The sequence below is a fragment of the Coregonus lavaretus genome (assembly GCF_964263955.1).
Source record: "Coregonus lavaretus genome assembly, contig: HAP1_SCAFFOLD_3201, whole genome shotgun sequence".
In the NCBI taxonomy this organism is placed as follows: domain Eukaryota; kingdom Metazoa; phylum Chordata; class Actinopteri; order Salmoniformes; family Salmonidae; genus Coregonus; species Coregonus lavaretus.
In genome coordinates, this window is record NW_028160325.1 from 32,856 (window position 1) to 49,815 (window position 16,960).

The following is a 16,960-nucleotide window of genomic DNA, read 5'->3' on the forward strand; positions in this document are numbered from 1 at the left end:
CTAACCTAGCCATGCTTAGATGCAGTCAATGCTGGGTGTTTCCACACACACACACACACACACACACACACACCAAAGGGGTCTTTCCTTCATATTATCTCTTAGCCCTTCATCTAGTATCACCACATTCAGAGTAGTGATATAACAATATCATTTCCTTGATATAGTATAATTTCCCCTGATGCAGGGATGATTATGACTGACTGTGTAATAATCTCATCAAATTTAATATGCTGCTGTTATCTGGTCTTTTATGTGTCTGTTGTCAGGGAGATAAACAGTTCATCACTGACTCTATATATCCTCTTTTATTAGAATAAATTAGACAACATTTGAGAAGAGAGAGACAGGTGTTAAACTGCAAACTGTCAAATCTTGTATGTATACTTTTCTCTTAGCTGGATCTTTATTCCTTTCCTTCTGTGTGTGTGTGTGTGTGTGTGTGGTGTGTGTGTGTGTGTGTGTGTGTGTGTGGGTGCGTGTGTGCGTGTGCGTGCTGCGTATACACACACACACCTGGCCATCCATGTGGTCCTCTGTAGCTCAGCTGGTAGAGCACGGCGCTTGTAACGCCAAGGTAGTGGGTTCGATCCCCGGGACCACCCATACACAAAAATGTATGCACGCATGACTGTAAGTCGCTTTGGATAAAAGCGTCTGCTAAATGGCATATTATATTATTATTATTATATCCATCACTGTGTTTCCAGATGTTGCAACCTTCTAATAATTCAGAGGCAGTTTCAGACAAGACAGCCTCAGCCACAATGCCTCAGGCCCCCGGGCCTATAACCTACTTAAAGAGACCGTCTTCACTCCCAGCTCTCCCTAAACCAACACATGATCTTCCTCTTTTGAAGTGCACAACACACCACACCATATCAAATCAAATCAAATCACATTTTATTGGTCACATGCGCCGAATACAACAGGTGCAGACATCACAGTGAAATGCTTACTTACAGCCCTTAACCAACAGTGCATTTATTTTTTACAAAAAAAGTAAAAATAAAACAACAACAAAAAAAGTGTTGAGAGAAAAAAGAGCAGAAGTAAAATAAAGTGACAGTAGGGAGGCTATATATACAGGGGGGTACCGTTGCAGAGTCAATGTGCGGGGGCACCGGCTAGTTGAGGTAGTTGAGGTAATATGTACATGTGGATAGAGTTAAAGTGACTATGCATAAATAATTAACAGAGTAGCAGCAGCGTAAAAAGGATGGGGTGGGGGGGCAGTGCAAATAGTCCGGGTAGCCATGATTAGCTGTTCAGGAGTCTTATGGCTTGGGGGTAGAAGCTGTTGAGAAGTCTTTTGGACCTAGACTTGGCACTCCGGTACCGCTTGCCGTGCGGTAGCAGAGAGAACAGTCTATGACTAGGGTGGCTGGAGTCTTTGACAATTTTGAGGGCCTTCCTCTGACACCGCCTGGTATAGAGGTCCTGGATGGCAGGAAGCTTGGCCCCAGTGATGTACTGGGCCGTACGCACTACCCTCTGTAGTGCCTTGCGGTCGGAGGCCAAGCAGTTGCCATACCAGGCGGTGATGCAACCAGTCAGGATGCTCTCGATGGTGCAGCTGTAGAATTTTTTGAGGATCTGAGGACCCATGCCAAATCTTGAGGGGGAATAGGCTTTGTCGTGCCCTCTTCACGACTGTCTTGGTGTGTTTGGACCATGATAGTTCATTGGTGATGTGGACACCAAGGAACTTGAAGCTCTCAACCTGTTCCACTACAGCCCCGTCGATGAGAATGGGGGCGTGCTCAGTCCTCTTTTTTTTCCTGTAGTCCACAATCATCTCCTTTGTCTTGGTCACGTTGAGGGAGAGGTTGTTGTCCTGGCACCACACGGCCAGGTCTCTGACCTCCTCCCTATAGGCTGTCTCATCGTTGTCGGTGATCAGGCCTACCACTGTTGTGTCGTCGGCAAACTTAATGATGGTGTTGGAGTCGTGCCTGGCCATGCAGTCATGGGTGAACAGAGAGTACAGGAGGGGACTGAGCACGCACCCCTGAGGGGCCCCCGTGTTGAGGATCAGTGTGGCAGATGTGTTGTTACCTACCCTTACCACCTGGGGGCGGCCCGTCAGGAAGTCCAGGATCCAGTTGCAGAGGGAGGTGTTTAGTCCCAGGGTCCTTAGCTTAGTGATGAGCTTAGAGGGCACTATGGTGTTGAATGCTGAGCTGTAGTCAATTAATAGCATTCTCACGTAGGTGTTCCTCTTGTCCAGGTGGGAAAGGGCAGTGTGGAGTGCAATAGAGATTGCATCATCTGTGGATCTGTTGGGGCGGTATGCAAATTGGAGTGGGTCCAGGGTTTCTGGGATAATGCTGTTGATGTGAGACATGACCAGCCTTTCAAAGCACTTCATGGCTACAGACGTCAGTGCTACGGGTCGGTAGTCATTTAGGCAGGTTATCTTAGAGGCCTTGGGCACGGGGACTATGGTGGTCCGCTTGAAACATGTTGGTATTACAGACTCAGTCAGGGACATGTTGAAAATGTCAGTGAAGACACTTGCCAGTTGGTCAGCACATGCTCGGAGTACACGTCCTGGTAATCCGTCTGGCCCTGCGGCCTTGTGAATGTTGACCTGCTTAAAAGTCTTACTCACATCGGCTACGGAGAGCGTGATCACATAGTCATCCGGAACAGCTGGTGCTCTCATGCATGCTTCAGTGTTGCTTGCCTCGAAGCGAGCATAGAAGTGGTTTAGCTCGTCTGGTAGGCTTGTGTCACTGGGCAGCTCGCGGCTGTGCTTCCCTTTGTAGTCTGTGATAGTTTTCAAGCCCTGCCACATCCGACGAGTGTCAGAGCCAGTGTAGTACAATTCAATCTTAGTCCTGTATTGACTCTTTGCCTGTTTGATGGTTCGTCGGAGGTCATAGCGGGATTTCTTATAAGCGTCCGGGTTAGAGTCCCGTTCCTTGAAAGCGGCAGCTCTACCCTTTAGCTCAGTGCGGATGTTTCCTGTAATCCATGGCTTCTGGTTGGGGTATGTACGTACGGTTACTGTGGGGACGACATCATCGATGCACTTATTGATGAAGCCAGTGACTGATGTGGTGTACTCCTCAATGCTGTCTGAAGAATCCCGGAACATGTTCCAGTCTGTGCTAGCAAAACAGTCCTGTAGCTTAGCATCTACGTCATCTGACCACTTTTTTATTAACCGAGTCACTGGTGCTTCCTGCTTTAGTTTTTGCTTATAAGCATGAATCAGGAGGATAGAGTTATGGTCAGATTTGCCAAATGGAGGGCGAGGGAGAGCTTTGTATGCGTCTCTGTGTGTGGAGTAAAGGTGGTCTAGAGTTTTTTTTTCCTCTGGTTGCACATTTAACATGCTGGTAGAAATTAGGTAGAACGGATTTAAGTTTCCCTGCATTAAAGTCCCCGGCCACTAGGAGCGCTGCATCTGGATGAGCGTTTTCCTGTTGATTTATGGCCTTGTACAACTCATTCAGTGCAATCTTAATGCCAGCATTGGTTTGTGGTGGTAAATAGACAGCTATGAAAAATATAGATGAAAACTCTCTTGGTAAATAGTGTGGTCTACAGCTTATCATAAGATACTCTACCTCAGGCGAGCAAAACCTCGAGACTTCCTTAGTATTTGATTTTGTGCACCAGCTGTTGTTTACAAATATACACAGACCGCCACCCCTTGTCTTACCGGAGTCAGACGTTCTATCCTGCCGATGTAGCGTATAGCCCGCTAGCTGTATGAAATCCATGTCGTCGTTCAGCCACGACTCAGTGAAACATAAGATATTACAGTTTTTAATGTCCCGTTGGTAGGATAACCGTAATCTTAAGTCGTCCAATTTGTTCTCCAATGATTGAACGTTGGCTAATAGGATTGATGGAAGAGGCAGTTTACTCGCTCGCCGTCGGATCCTTACAAGGCACCCCGATCTACGTCCACGATATCTCCGTCTCTTCCTCACGCGAATGACGGGGATTTGGGCCTTGTCGGGTGTCTGTATGATATCCTTCGCGGCCGCCTCGTTGAAGAAAAAATCTTCGTCCAATACTAGGTGAGTAATCGCTGTCCTGATATCCAGAAGCTCTTTTTGGTTATAAGAGACGATGGCAGAAACATTATGTACAAAATAAATTACAAATAACGCGGAAAAACACACATAATAGTACAATTGGTTAGAGGGCTGTAAAACGGCAGCCATCTTCTCCGGCGCTGTATGGCTCATATGGCTCATATGGCTCAAAATCTACCCAAATGGCTCATATGGGTAGATTTTCAGTTCATCAATGCCAATGCCCCCTGATATCTGTTAGTATGTGACATGTAGCTGGCTGAGACGTTTCCCTTCCTCTATAACAGTCAGTCTGCCTGTCTGTCAGTCAGTGTATCTGTACATCTCTTTGTCTGTATACCTGCCTGTCTGTCTGTCTTCCTGTCTATCAACATGTCTTTCGGTGTAATCCATCTGACTACCTATCTGTCTCTCTCTATAGTTAGCTTATGAAATAAAGACTGTGGACTGTGTAGCCTTTAGAGAACCTAGACTGAGGCAGTTTATCTCCAGGTCCATATATTCCCCAGACAGTAACACCCAGACGCTTCCAGTCATGGTGAGCTACTTCAACAGGACCAGGAAGAGAAACATGCCACCCTCTTTCATCTAGACATAACTCCACGAGACAATAGAACTATCCATGGTAGAAAAAGTGGAGATCATATTTGAAAGAAGAATCATTCATAAATCTCTTATTTATGCCCGGTAATGCTGCACAAGGTTGAATCAATTCTACAGCGAAACGCAGGTTACTAAATCATCAACCATCTTCTATAGTTGTTAATAGAGTCGGAGCCGCAGTAGTCTGATTTGAACTTCTGGTCTCTAGTCTAGTGTATGAAGAATATCCCTTAGAACTGACTTGACCTCTGTTATTAAGGATCATGTGTCTATATCTCACAGTACCAGCTCAGTACATCTCAGTGGTTAAAGATGTTACCATGCTAGTGTCGGTATGTTAGCTGTATCTTACTGCATTGGCTCAACAGTATGTTGCTGCATTGGTATCTCACTGCATTGGCTCAACAGTGTGTTGCTGCATTGGTATCTCACTGCATTGCCTCAACAGTGTGTTGCTACATTGGTATCTCACTGCATTGGCTCAACAGTGTGTTGCTGCATTGGTATCTCACTGCATTGGTTCAACAGTGTGTTGGTACATTGGTATCTCACTGCATTGGCTCAACAGTGTGTTGCTGCATTGGTATCTCACTGCATTGGCTCAACAGTGTGTTGCTGCATTGGTATCTCACTGCATTGGTTCAACAGTGTGTTGCTACATTGGTATCTCACTGCATTGCCTCAACAGTGTGTTGCTGCATTGGTATCTCACTGCATTGGCTCAACAGTGTGTTGCTGCATTGGTATCTCACTGCATTGCCTCAACAGTGTGTTGCTACATTGGTATCTCACTGCATTGGTTCAACAGTGTGTTGCTGCATTGGTATCTCACTGCATTGGCTCAACAGTGTTAACTCAGGTCACTAAGCACCCTAAGTAGAAGCAGACAAGACAACAATAGGAGAGCTGATTCCCAATTCGCTCTCTACCACTCTCCCTTGGCCCTAACCCATCACTGTTTGTAGATCTGAAGGGCCTGGATAGGTATAGTTCATGTTTGTAAATCTGAAGGGCCTGGATAGGTATAGTCAATGTATGTAGATCTGAAGGGCCTGGATAGGTATAGTCAATGTATGTAGATCTGAAGGGCCTGGATAGGTATAGTCAATGTATGTAGATCTGAAGGGCCTGGATAGGTATAGTCAATGTATGTAGATCTGAAGGGCCTGGATAGGTATAGTCAATGTATGTAGATCTGAAGGGCCTGGATAGGTATAGTCAATGTATATAGATCTGAAGGGCCTGGATAGGTATAGTCAATGTATGTAGATCTGAAGGGCCTGGATAGGTATAGTTCATGTTGAGCTTCCACCGTATTGTTTACGTTTTACCGATCTGCATCCATCGAAGGGTTAGGGCCAAGAGGAAGGGCTAGGGAGCGAATTGGGACAGGCTGGATTAGTTGAACTGTTCTAGAAGAACTGTCATCTGTGGCCAGTTTGAATTGAATTACCTGGATTATTGAACTGTTAAAGGGAAACTCCACTCAAAACGATATTTTTTTATTGTTTTAATTAGTCCACTGTTGATACGGTCCCAAATGTTTTGCATGTCAGCAGTCAAGTTTTCAAGATATTAGACTTTCAAGAAGCAAAGTGTCACAGGCCACATCATCATGTAAAAAAAAATGATGCAAAATGTGACCGACCGTCTCGATTCGGTCTTATGTAGCAAAATTTGAAATTGTATTTTTTACATTGGATAAAAGTACAGATTGAGAGCTAGAAAATGGTATGTCATACACTACAGTTGAGGAACAATGGGAAAGTAATTCTGCTTTGAAAGTTGATAAACTTGTAACCCCACTTTTGAGAAAATGGCCCTTGAATGTTTTGGTACAACTACTGGAGAGCTCTTCTTTGTCCACACCCATTCAGCATCGTTCACACCCTCTTAAGCCTTAGCCCCACCCATCTCTTTAAGGAGTCACATGTGAGACCAGGTGCTAAACAGTGAGTACGGTAGTGTACAACCAAAGATTTCAAGACTAAAGGCGAGTTTATACTGCGTCTATCGACAGCATAACTGGTGTATTTTAACACCACTAATCCCATCCGTTTAAAAATAAATGTAGTACATGTCAATCTATCAAACCAGGCTACTAAAAGCAACTTTCTAAACAATGTTTTGGTTAATTTCTAGCTTGGAGAATTGTAGAACTTGGACACTGTCTCATTGGCCTAACGTTATATCCTAATTTTACTTTGGTATAAGTCATGTTGTTCTTCACATTACCGTCTCTGGTAAACACACACTATATCAAATAAAATCTATGTTTATTTGTCACTAGATACAGAAGGTGTAAACAGTACAGTGAAATGATTACTTGCATAGTGGAGTCTTTTGTTTAGACATGTAGCTAACTAAACAATGAACCATAATCCCAACACACCTGAATTTTCTCCATATCCTTAGCTATCATACTATTTTCTCCTTAGCTATCATACTCTGGAGCGTGCTACATGGCAGACCAATCCGAACTCATCTCTCGGCATGTCCAGCCCATCTATTATCTCAGCCAATCATGGCTAGTAGGAAGGTTCCTGTCTTTTTCTGTGGCTAAACCACAGAATTTAAAACATGTATTCGTATTTACAGATGGCATACAAGTTTGTTATTAAAGCACATGAAAGTTCATGTTCCAGAAGGCATTTCTGCCAAAAAAACGCATTTTGATTTTTTAAAAAAGTTTTACGCTGAAATGCCTGTGAAGTAGTAACGCCCCACATACGCCTACTTTCCTGAAACTAGTCACAAATGCTTTTCTTCTTGAAAGTCCAATATCTTGAAAACCTGACTCCTGACATTGAAACTAAAGATAGTTTTTGAGTGGATTTTCCCATTAAGTCACCCAGCTTATAGCCAGGTGGAGAGAGCCATCACAACCGCTTATGACCTGTCACCATACCTCAAAGACCAGAGGCAGGAATCATTCATTTCTGTATTTGTTCAGTTTTTACAGCAACTGGGAGAGATTAGTAACTGGTTCTGGATCAGTTGTTTCAGCTAGTTCCCCTTAGTGGGGGGAGTGTGAATGTCCCATTAAAGGACCTTAAAGTTGTAATGAAAACTGTGGAAGAAGGATGGTTTAGTAGGAAGAGAGCATGGATGGAAAATAGTCTGAAAGCACAGTTATATTTTAGTGTCGGCTGTAAACTCTCTCTTTCTCTGTCTCATAAACACACACACAGTGAGATACCCCTTGTGAATTGGGTGACAAGCCGTTTATGACAATGTGCAAAGCTTTCACTTTTATTCTTTTTTGTTCTGGGTCTCCTGGGAGATGCCTGTTTTCTCACACTAAAAGGCCAGCTGTGTGAACGGGAATACCTAGTCAGAACTGAATGCATTCAACCAGAAAGTGTATTCCACATTTAACCCAACCCCTCAGAATCAGAGAGGTGTGGGGGGCTGCCTTAATCTATGTCCACGGCGCTGTTGTTGTTAGGGGATAACTGCCTTGCTCAAGGGCAGAACGGCACATTTTTCCACCTTGCCGACTCAGGGATTAGAACCAGCGACCTTTTGGTTACTGGCCCAATGCTCTTAACCGCTAGGCTGCCTGTCGCTAGATACCTACACGAGATCCCAGATCAGTTACAGAGATGTGGGCTTAGGGTCAGGCTCAGGGTGTTTGAAGAACCGATACTGTATCAGAGTCTATGACATACAGACCCCCAGGTGAAGACATAGTGCCTATACTGTAGAATCACTTGAGCTATAGGCTAGATATGTGTAAGTGGATCTGTTTGATCTGAGCCCAAATTCATGGAGTTGTCCTCTGACATGGTAGATTAAATCCTGTCATTGACTAAAGTAATACCAAAACCTGTGGACTGTGGGAATGGTCATCCCTTGTGTATCTCAAAATAAATCTATCTTTAGTGGAAATTAAAGTCAAGAAGAAAAATCACCAACACGTACGTGCAAGCTCACACACACACACATAACGGTCCCTGACCTAACCCAAGAGGCATACAATAAACCAGTGTGTGAAAGGCCTAGAACTGGTCCAACTCTACTGCTTTGTACATCTCACATGTTTGGACTGGTTGTGGTTATTGCATATTTTTATATAACCCTTAGTTTAAATCCTGATTATATCCAAAGGAATTTGCTCTGGAGGCCCTTGCTTGAGTTTAGAGCTTCTGGTTTTATTTGCTTTGGTGATGCCCTAATCTTTATTAATGCACTGAACCAGAGGGAAGCTAAGGACCCTCCCTGTGGTTGGTCTCACAAGGTTGCCTAAGATAAATGTGACACTGATTCTACCAACCGCTATTTATTTGCTTTTTAAATCTTTCTTGTCTGTAGGTTTTTGTATTTTTTTATTTAACCTTTATTTAACTAGCCAAGTCAGTTAAGAACAAATTCTTATTTACAATGACGGCCTACACCGGCCAAACCCGGACGACGCTGGGCCAATTGTGCGCCGCCCTATGGGACTCCCAATCACAGCCGGTTGCCTGTAGTGACGCCTCAAGCACTAAGATGCAGTGCCTTAGACCATTGCGCCACTCGGGAGCCCTGGTTGAGGCAGTGATGTGACGAAGACTATATAACTCTCTCTATCTGCCTCTATTTTTCTCAACTCTTTCTTTCTCTCTTGCTCTCTCTCTTTCTCTCTGTCTCTTTCTCTCTCTCTCTCTCTCGCTTGCTCTCTCTCTCTCGCGCACACACACACTCCTGCATTAACTCTGCAGTATGGTGTAGTAACCATACTGGCACCCAGTAACCATGACAACCGAACTCTGCACCGCACTTCCCGTTCCCTCCCTGTAATACTGGAGAGAGAGGGAGAGAGAGAAAAGTCTAAAGTGTTTGGCTCCTCACTGTGTTGCCCTAGCTACAGATTAATTCCCTGTCAACTCGCTGAAAATAAGTTTATTTTTTAATTAAGAGAATGCTGTGTCTCAATCTCTTGCTCCCTTCCTCTCTCTCTTTCTCTCTCTCTTGCTCTCTCTCTCTCTCTCTTGCTTTCATTATCTCTGTATCTTGCCGTATCTCTTCTCCCTCATTTTGTTCCTCTCCTCCTGTTTCACTCCCTCACTTCTCTCTCTCCTCTTTCTCTCTCTTTTATTCTCCCTTCTGTCTTGTCACCTCTTTCATCCCTCCATTCATCTGCAATGGGTGTTTTTTTTTTGTTGCCTTGTGTAATTAATGCTACTGCTTAAATAATGGAGTGCTAATGGCGTGCAATTGCACTAATCAATATACTGTTAATGCTATGCCAGGGCTTGTTGCTATGATATACACAGTTTGTTTACTTTGAAAGGGTCTTGTTTCTTTCCACTAAGGAATATAACCTTGTCCTATCCTCTTTGGTACAAACCAAATATGGTTCATTTTGACAATAGCACACAAGTCCCTATCGGTCCCATTGATTTGTAGCTAACTGTGGCTAAAGTTAGCGGAAGTTTGTAGGGGGTGTTTAGAGAAACCAGAACCATGGATTACGGTTTCTCCTGTCCCATAGATTAATTTCAGGGTAAGGAATCCTCTAACATCAAGTTGTACAATTCTGAACTTCCCCTTTAACACAGATAGACATGCGCTTACAATAGAAAAACTGCATTACCCACATGATTATGCATAATCCCACATATTACAATTCATACTTTACTACCGCTTGTTATAGTCTTTGTAGGTGACCTCTCCAACAGCCACAGTGATCCTACCCCCACCTCTAGTCTAATGCACACCAGACCAGATACCATATGGCTAGGAGCGAGACCTCTGGTTTGGCCTAAATGTTCCATGAAGGCCTTGTGCACGGCCAATAAAAAAGTGGTGCTCTTTTTACAGTGGTGTTTGATTTCTGATATACTGCAGCATCTGTGATGTGATGTTACCAGTTAAACAGATATAATTGAGTGTTTCTTCCAGCTAGTAACAAGAAGCACATGTTACGGAGAAGGCAGAGGTCGCAATGAGGTTCTGTTCTACCTGGGTAATGTGTGTGTGTGTGTGTGTGTGTGTGTGTGTACATGCATATTGGTTTTTCTCACTGTTAAGAGTACATATGATTGTCATCCCCTCAGTGAAAAGTCAAAATACGTCCAAACTAATAAAGTTAATCTTCTCCTGGATACTCCACTGTCAGTACTTCTTCAGTCTCTCCCCTTGTCCCATCCCCCTGTCACGATAATTTATATCTCTAATTAATCAAACTTAATGCTCTGAATAATTCCCAGAGGGTGTAAAAAATACATACACAGCCTTTATACCCCCTGACACACAAAGGCACTTTGCTCCGCCCACCTTTAAACAGCTCCTCAGTCCCCTTCACCCTGGAATGCTTTCTCAGCAGTTTCTAACTCCTCCCCCTCTGTTAGTGGGTTGACACTAATAATAATAATAATATGCCATTTAGCAGACGCTTTTATCCAAAGCGACTTACAGTCATGCGTGCATACATTTTTTTTTGGTGTATGGGTGGTCCCGGGGATCGAACCCACTACCTTGGCGTTACAAGCGCCGTGCTCTACCAGCTGAGCTACAGAGGACCACAACATTATAACTCTAACACCGTTCACACATTTATACTGTATTTGGGGTGAAATCCTTTAGTCATTATTCTTAAAATACAAATTAATCTATCACCCCCCTTCACCTCTCCACCTCTCTACTCATCTCTCTTCACTCATCCATCCACACCTGTGAAGATCCCCCCCCCCCCCCCATTTATGTCTTCTTTACCTCCCTCTGTCCTCCTCCCTCCTTCCTGCACCCTTCCCATATCACCCTTCCCATATCACCCTAGGCCCAGGGTCCTGTGAGAGGGTGGTAACTATCTACCACTATGTAGGTAGTCTAGCCTGCTAGCAACTGGGAAGAGACTATCATGTAGGTGAGGAACAGGCCTCTACATGCCCAGTGCAGCTACTACTGCCCCCCCTCAAGGTGGGCTGACCTGACCTGGGACTGGGGAGTGCTGGCCTCAGGGTGCTAATGCAGGGGTGGGCAACTTCTCATCCTGAGGAGGAATTAGAGATGTGTTAGACTTTACGCTTAGTTGAGTTTGCGAGGGGTGCTGAGGTAAAATAGTGGGTTTGGAAACGACAGTGTTGAGTTATTTATTGCTAATGTTTATGGTTATACTGTAGTTATATTGAGGTAATTTAGTTGGGACCTGTACTGTATGATTATGTAGTGACACACTGGTTTGTCACCCACTACTCTTCTCACTGATTCCTATTGGGTCACTCCCATTTGATCTCTCCCCTCTCCTTTGCCTTGGAACTTGACCTCTTGACCCTCTGTTCTCTCACCCCTTCCTGATCCTTCCCTCTGTTCTCTCAGCCCTTCCTGATCCTTCCCTCTGTTCTCTCTCACCCCTTCCTGATCCTTCCCTCTGTTCTCTCACCCCTTCCTGATCCTTCCCTCTGTTCTCTCACCCCTTCCTGATCCTTCCCTCTGTTCTCTCACCCCTTCCTGATCCTTCCCTCTGTTCTCTCTCACCCTTCCCTCTATTCTCTCCCACCCCTTCCTGATCCTTCCCTCTATTCTCTCTCAACCCTTCCTGATCCTTCCCTCTATTCTCTCTCAACCCTTCCTGATCCTTCCCTCTATTCTCTCTCACCCCTTCCTAATCCTTCCCTCTGTTCTCTTTCACCCCTTCCTAATTGTTCTCTCTCAACCCTTCCTGATTCTTCCCTCTGTTCTCTCTCACCCTTCCTGATCCTTCCCTCTGTTCTCTCTCACCCCTTTCTGATTCTTCCCTCTGTTCTCTCTCAACCCTGATCCTTCCCTCTGTTCTCTCTCACCCCTTCCTGATCCTTCCCTCTGTTCTCTCTCACCCCTTCCTGATCCTCCCCTCTGTTCTCTCTCACCCCTTCCTGATCCTTCCCTCTGTTCTCTCTCACCCCTTCCTGATCCTCCCCTCTGTTCTCTCTCAACCCTGATCCTTCCCTCTGTTCTCTCTCACCCCTTCCTGATCCTTCCCTCTGTTCTCTTTCACCCCTTCCTAATTGTTCTCTCTCAATCCTTTCTGATTCTTCCCTCTGTTCTCTCTCACCCTTCCTTATCCTTCCCTCTGTTCTCTCTCACCCCTTTCTGATTCTTCCCTCTGTTCTCTCTCAAGCCTGATCCTTCCCTTTGTTCTCTCTCACCCCTTCCTGATCCTTCCCTCTGTTCTCTCTCACCCCTTCCTGATCCTCCCCTCTGTTCTCTCTCACCCCTTCCTGATCCTTCCCTCTGTTCTCTCTCACCCCTTCCTGATCCTTCCCTCTGTTCTCTCTCACCCCTTCCTGATCCTTCCCTCTGTTCTCCCTCTTTCTTTGTCTCTCCTACATTTGTTGCCCTCCTGTTCCAGATGTTTTTCTCGTCATTCTGTTCCTTCTCCTCCTCCCTCCTCGTACTCTGTAGCCCGCAGCCATCATTCCATCTCTGACGGCCTCTAGTAACGTGACCCATTGTTGCCATGGTAACCTCTTGACCAACGGTCAGGTGAACTCTACCTTCACCATCACACCACATGCTGCTTTGATCGCTGTCTGTCTGCATCTCTGCCTGTCTGTCTGCCTGTCTACCTGACCGCCTGACCGCCTGTCTGTCTGTCTGTCTGTCTGTCTGTCTGTCTGTCTGTCTTTCTGCCTGCCTGTCTGCCTGACCGCCTGTCTGCCTGTCTGCCTGACTGCCTGTCTGTCTGTCTGTCTGTCTGTCTGTTTCTCATCTTTCTTTTCTCTCTTTCCTCTCTCACTCTCTCTCTCTCTCGTGCTTTCCTCCACCCTCCCTCTCTTCCGTCTCTCTGACTCCAGGTTATTCTAATGTCCCTCCCCTCTCTCCTCCTCCTGCTTTGGGTGTTAATAGCAGCCCATTCTCCACCTCTCATTTCCCAGGATTTATCTCCCTGAAGAGAAGCGTCCACTGCTTCAAAACTGTCTGTTTGTGCTCTTTTTATTGACAGCTTTCTCTGTGTTTACCTCTTGGAGAGATGCTGTGAGATGCTCCAACCGTTCAAGGGATCATTGTATATGGTCTCTGACTGAGATCTGCATATTAAATTAGACAAAATACACATTTCAAAGGCAGGATAATGGAGTGTAACATTTTGATGTGCCCTGAGGGCCGTGACGGGTGGGAGGGGCAGGCGATTGCGTGGTCAGAGGTTAGATAGCAATATGGAGCTGGCGGTAGTGTCACGAATTCCGCAGAGACTGCTCCTCCTCCTTGTTCGGGCAGGCTTCGGCGTTCGTCGTCCCCGGAGTACTAGCTGCTACCGTTTGATGTTCTCTATGTTTGTTTGGTTTTGTCTGTTTGGTGCACCTGTGTCTTATCACTTATTGATTATGTCACCTATAAGTTTCCTTTGGTTTTGTTTGTAGTTGTGTGTTGTTGTCCGCCTGTCCGTTGGGGTTTTGGATTTTGCTCTGGTGTATTTAAGTGTATTGACGCAATGTTTGCGCATCGCTTATATTTCGTGTTTTACGCACTGTTTGCGTATCGCTCGCCTCCGTTGCTTGAGGCCCGTTCTTTTTGTATTGTCATATTTCTGACTAGTAAAGTCTGTTGGACTAAGCTTCTGTGTCCTGCGCCTGACTCCAACACCACATCCATTTCAAACACTGACAGAACAACACACCATCAATGGAGTCAGCAGGAGCAGCGGCGGCGACCGAGTCGCTGGAGGATCGGGTCAGCTGCCAGGACGCCAGGATCCAGCAACTCGGCTCCGCCATGCAGGAGGTCATGAACACCCTGCGCCGATGGGAAAGGGGAGGCGTGCCCACACCTCCTCCTACATTACCACCACCATCGGCCAGTCCCACCAGACCGGTTCCGGAATCCAGTGGAATTCGGCTCTCGCTCCCGAGGGCGTATGATGGCACAGCAGCCGGGTGTCAGGGGTTCCTCCTTCAGGTGGAACTCTACCTGGCCACCATACACCCGGCGCCCTCGGGATACGAGAGCGTGTCCGCCCTCATCTCCTGTCTCTCCGGCAAGGCGTTGGAGTGGGCCAATGCCGAATGGAGGGGAATAGACGCCGCCACCATCAGCTACGCGGAGTTCTCCCGCCGCTTCAGGGCAGTTTTCGATCACCCTCCTGAGGGTAAGGCGGCGGGGGAGCGTCTGTTCCACCTCCGACAGGGGAAGAGGAGCGCACAGGATTTCGCCCTGGATTTCCGGACTCTAGCGGCGGATGCGGGGTGGAATCAGAGGGCCCTCATCGACCACTATAGGTGTAGCCTGCGAGAGGACGTTCGTCGAGAGCTGGCCTGCAGGGACACCAATCTGTCCTTTGACCAGCTAGTGGACATGTCCATCCGTCTGGATACCCTGCTGGCCACCCGCGGACGTCCCGAGATGGGGCCGTCCATTCCATTCCCCAGCACCTCCGAGCCGAGCCCAATGGAGCTCGGGGGTGCTGGCGCTAGAGGGAGAAGCAGAGAGAATCCGAGGGGGGCCGTCCCCTGCACCAGCTGTGGCCGTGGAGGACACACTGCGGCTAGGTGCTGGGGAGGGTCTCCAGGGAATCGGGACAACAGGTCGCGCACTGGAGAGTCATTTCAGGTGAGTAGGCGCCCCACTCACCCAGAGCTCTCTGTTGTTCACTTTTGTATACCTGTAGTATTTCCTCAGGTTGCATCTCATTCCCAGCATAAGGCGCTAGTCGATTCAGGCGCAGCTGGGAATTTTATTGATCGGAAAAGTTGTTCTAGGTTAGGGATTCCCCTCCTGCCCGTTGATGCACCCTTTCCTGTCCATGCCCTAGATAGCCGCCCGTTGGGGTCTGGGTTGATTAGGGAAGTCACAGCGCCACTAAAGATGAAGACGCAGGGGGGTCATGAGGAGATTATTCAGTTGTACCTAATTGACTCTCCTGCGTATCCCGTGGTGCTGGGGCTTCCTTGGTTAGTCACCCATGACCCCACCATTTCGTGGCAACAGAGGGCTCTCAAGGAATGGTCTGGCCAGTGTGTTGGGCGATGTCTAGGTGTTTCCGTGGGGGCGACCACGGTGGAGAGTCCGAACCAAGTGGCCGCAATGCACATTCCCCCTGAGTATGAGGATTTGGCACTCGTGTTCAGCAAGACGAGGGCGACACGATTGCCACCTCATAGGCAGGGAGATTGTGCGATAAACCTCCAGACAGGTGCGGCACTTCCGCGGAGCCATGTGTATCCTCTGTCTCAAGAGGAGACGGCGGCTATGGAGACATACATAGCCGAGTCCCTGAAACAGGGATACATACGGCCCTCCACTTCCCCTGCGTCCTCGAGTTTCTTTTTTGTGAAGAAGAAAGATGGAGGTTTGCGCCCGTGTATTGATTATCGTAGTCTCAATCAGATCACTGTGAAATACAGTTACCCTCTTCCTCTGATTGCGAGTATGACTGAATCATTACGCGGGGCGCGGTTCTTCACAAAACTGGATCTCAGGAGCGCTTATAACTTGGTGCGCATTAGGGAGGGGGATGAATGGAAGACAGCATTTAGTACCACCTCAGGTCATTATGAGTATCTTGTCATGCCATACGGGTTAATGAATGCTCCTTCAGTCTTCCAATCATTTGTGGACGAGATCTTCCGGGACCTGCATGGGCAGGGAGTGGTAGTGTACATTGACGACATCTTAGTGTACTCTGCTACACGTGCCGAGCATGTAGCCCTGGTACGCCGAGTGTTGGGTAGACTGTTGGAGCATGACTTGTATGTCAAGGCAGAGAAATGTCTGTTTTTCCAGGAGTCCATCTCCTTCTTGGGTCATCGGTTGTCCGCGTCAGGGGTGAAGATGGAAATTGACCGTGTGTCAGCCGTGCGTAACTGGCTAACCCCAACCACTGTGAAAGAGGTGCAGCAGTTTTTGGGTTTTGCCAATTACTACCGGAGGTTTATCTGGGGTTTTGGACAGGTAGCAGCTCCCATTACTTCCCTGCTGAAGGGGGGCCCGGTGCGTTTGCAGTGGTCAGCTGAGGCGGACAGGGCGTTTTGTAAACTGAAAGACCTGTTCACCTCGGCTCCGGTGCTGGCTCACCCGGACCCCGCTTTAGCGTTCCAGGTAGAGGTGGACGCGTCAGAGGCCGGTATTGGGGCAGTACTGTCGCAACGCTCAGGCACGCCACCTAAGCTCCGTCCCTGCGCTTTTTATTCTAAGAAGCTCAGCCCGGCGGAGCGTAATTATGACGTAGGGGACAGGGAGCTGTTAGCCGTGGTTCAAGCCCTAAAGGTGTGGAGGCATTGGCTTGAGGGGGCTCAACACCCTTTTCTCATTCTGACCGACCATCGTAACCTGGAGTACATCCGGGCAGCTAGGAGATTAAACCCTCGTCAGGCTAGGTGGAACATGTTCCTGACCCGGTT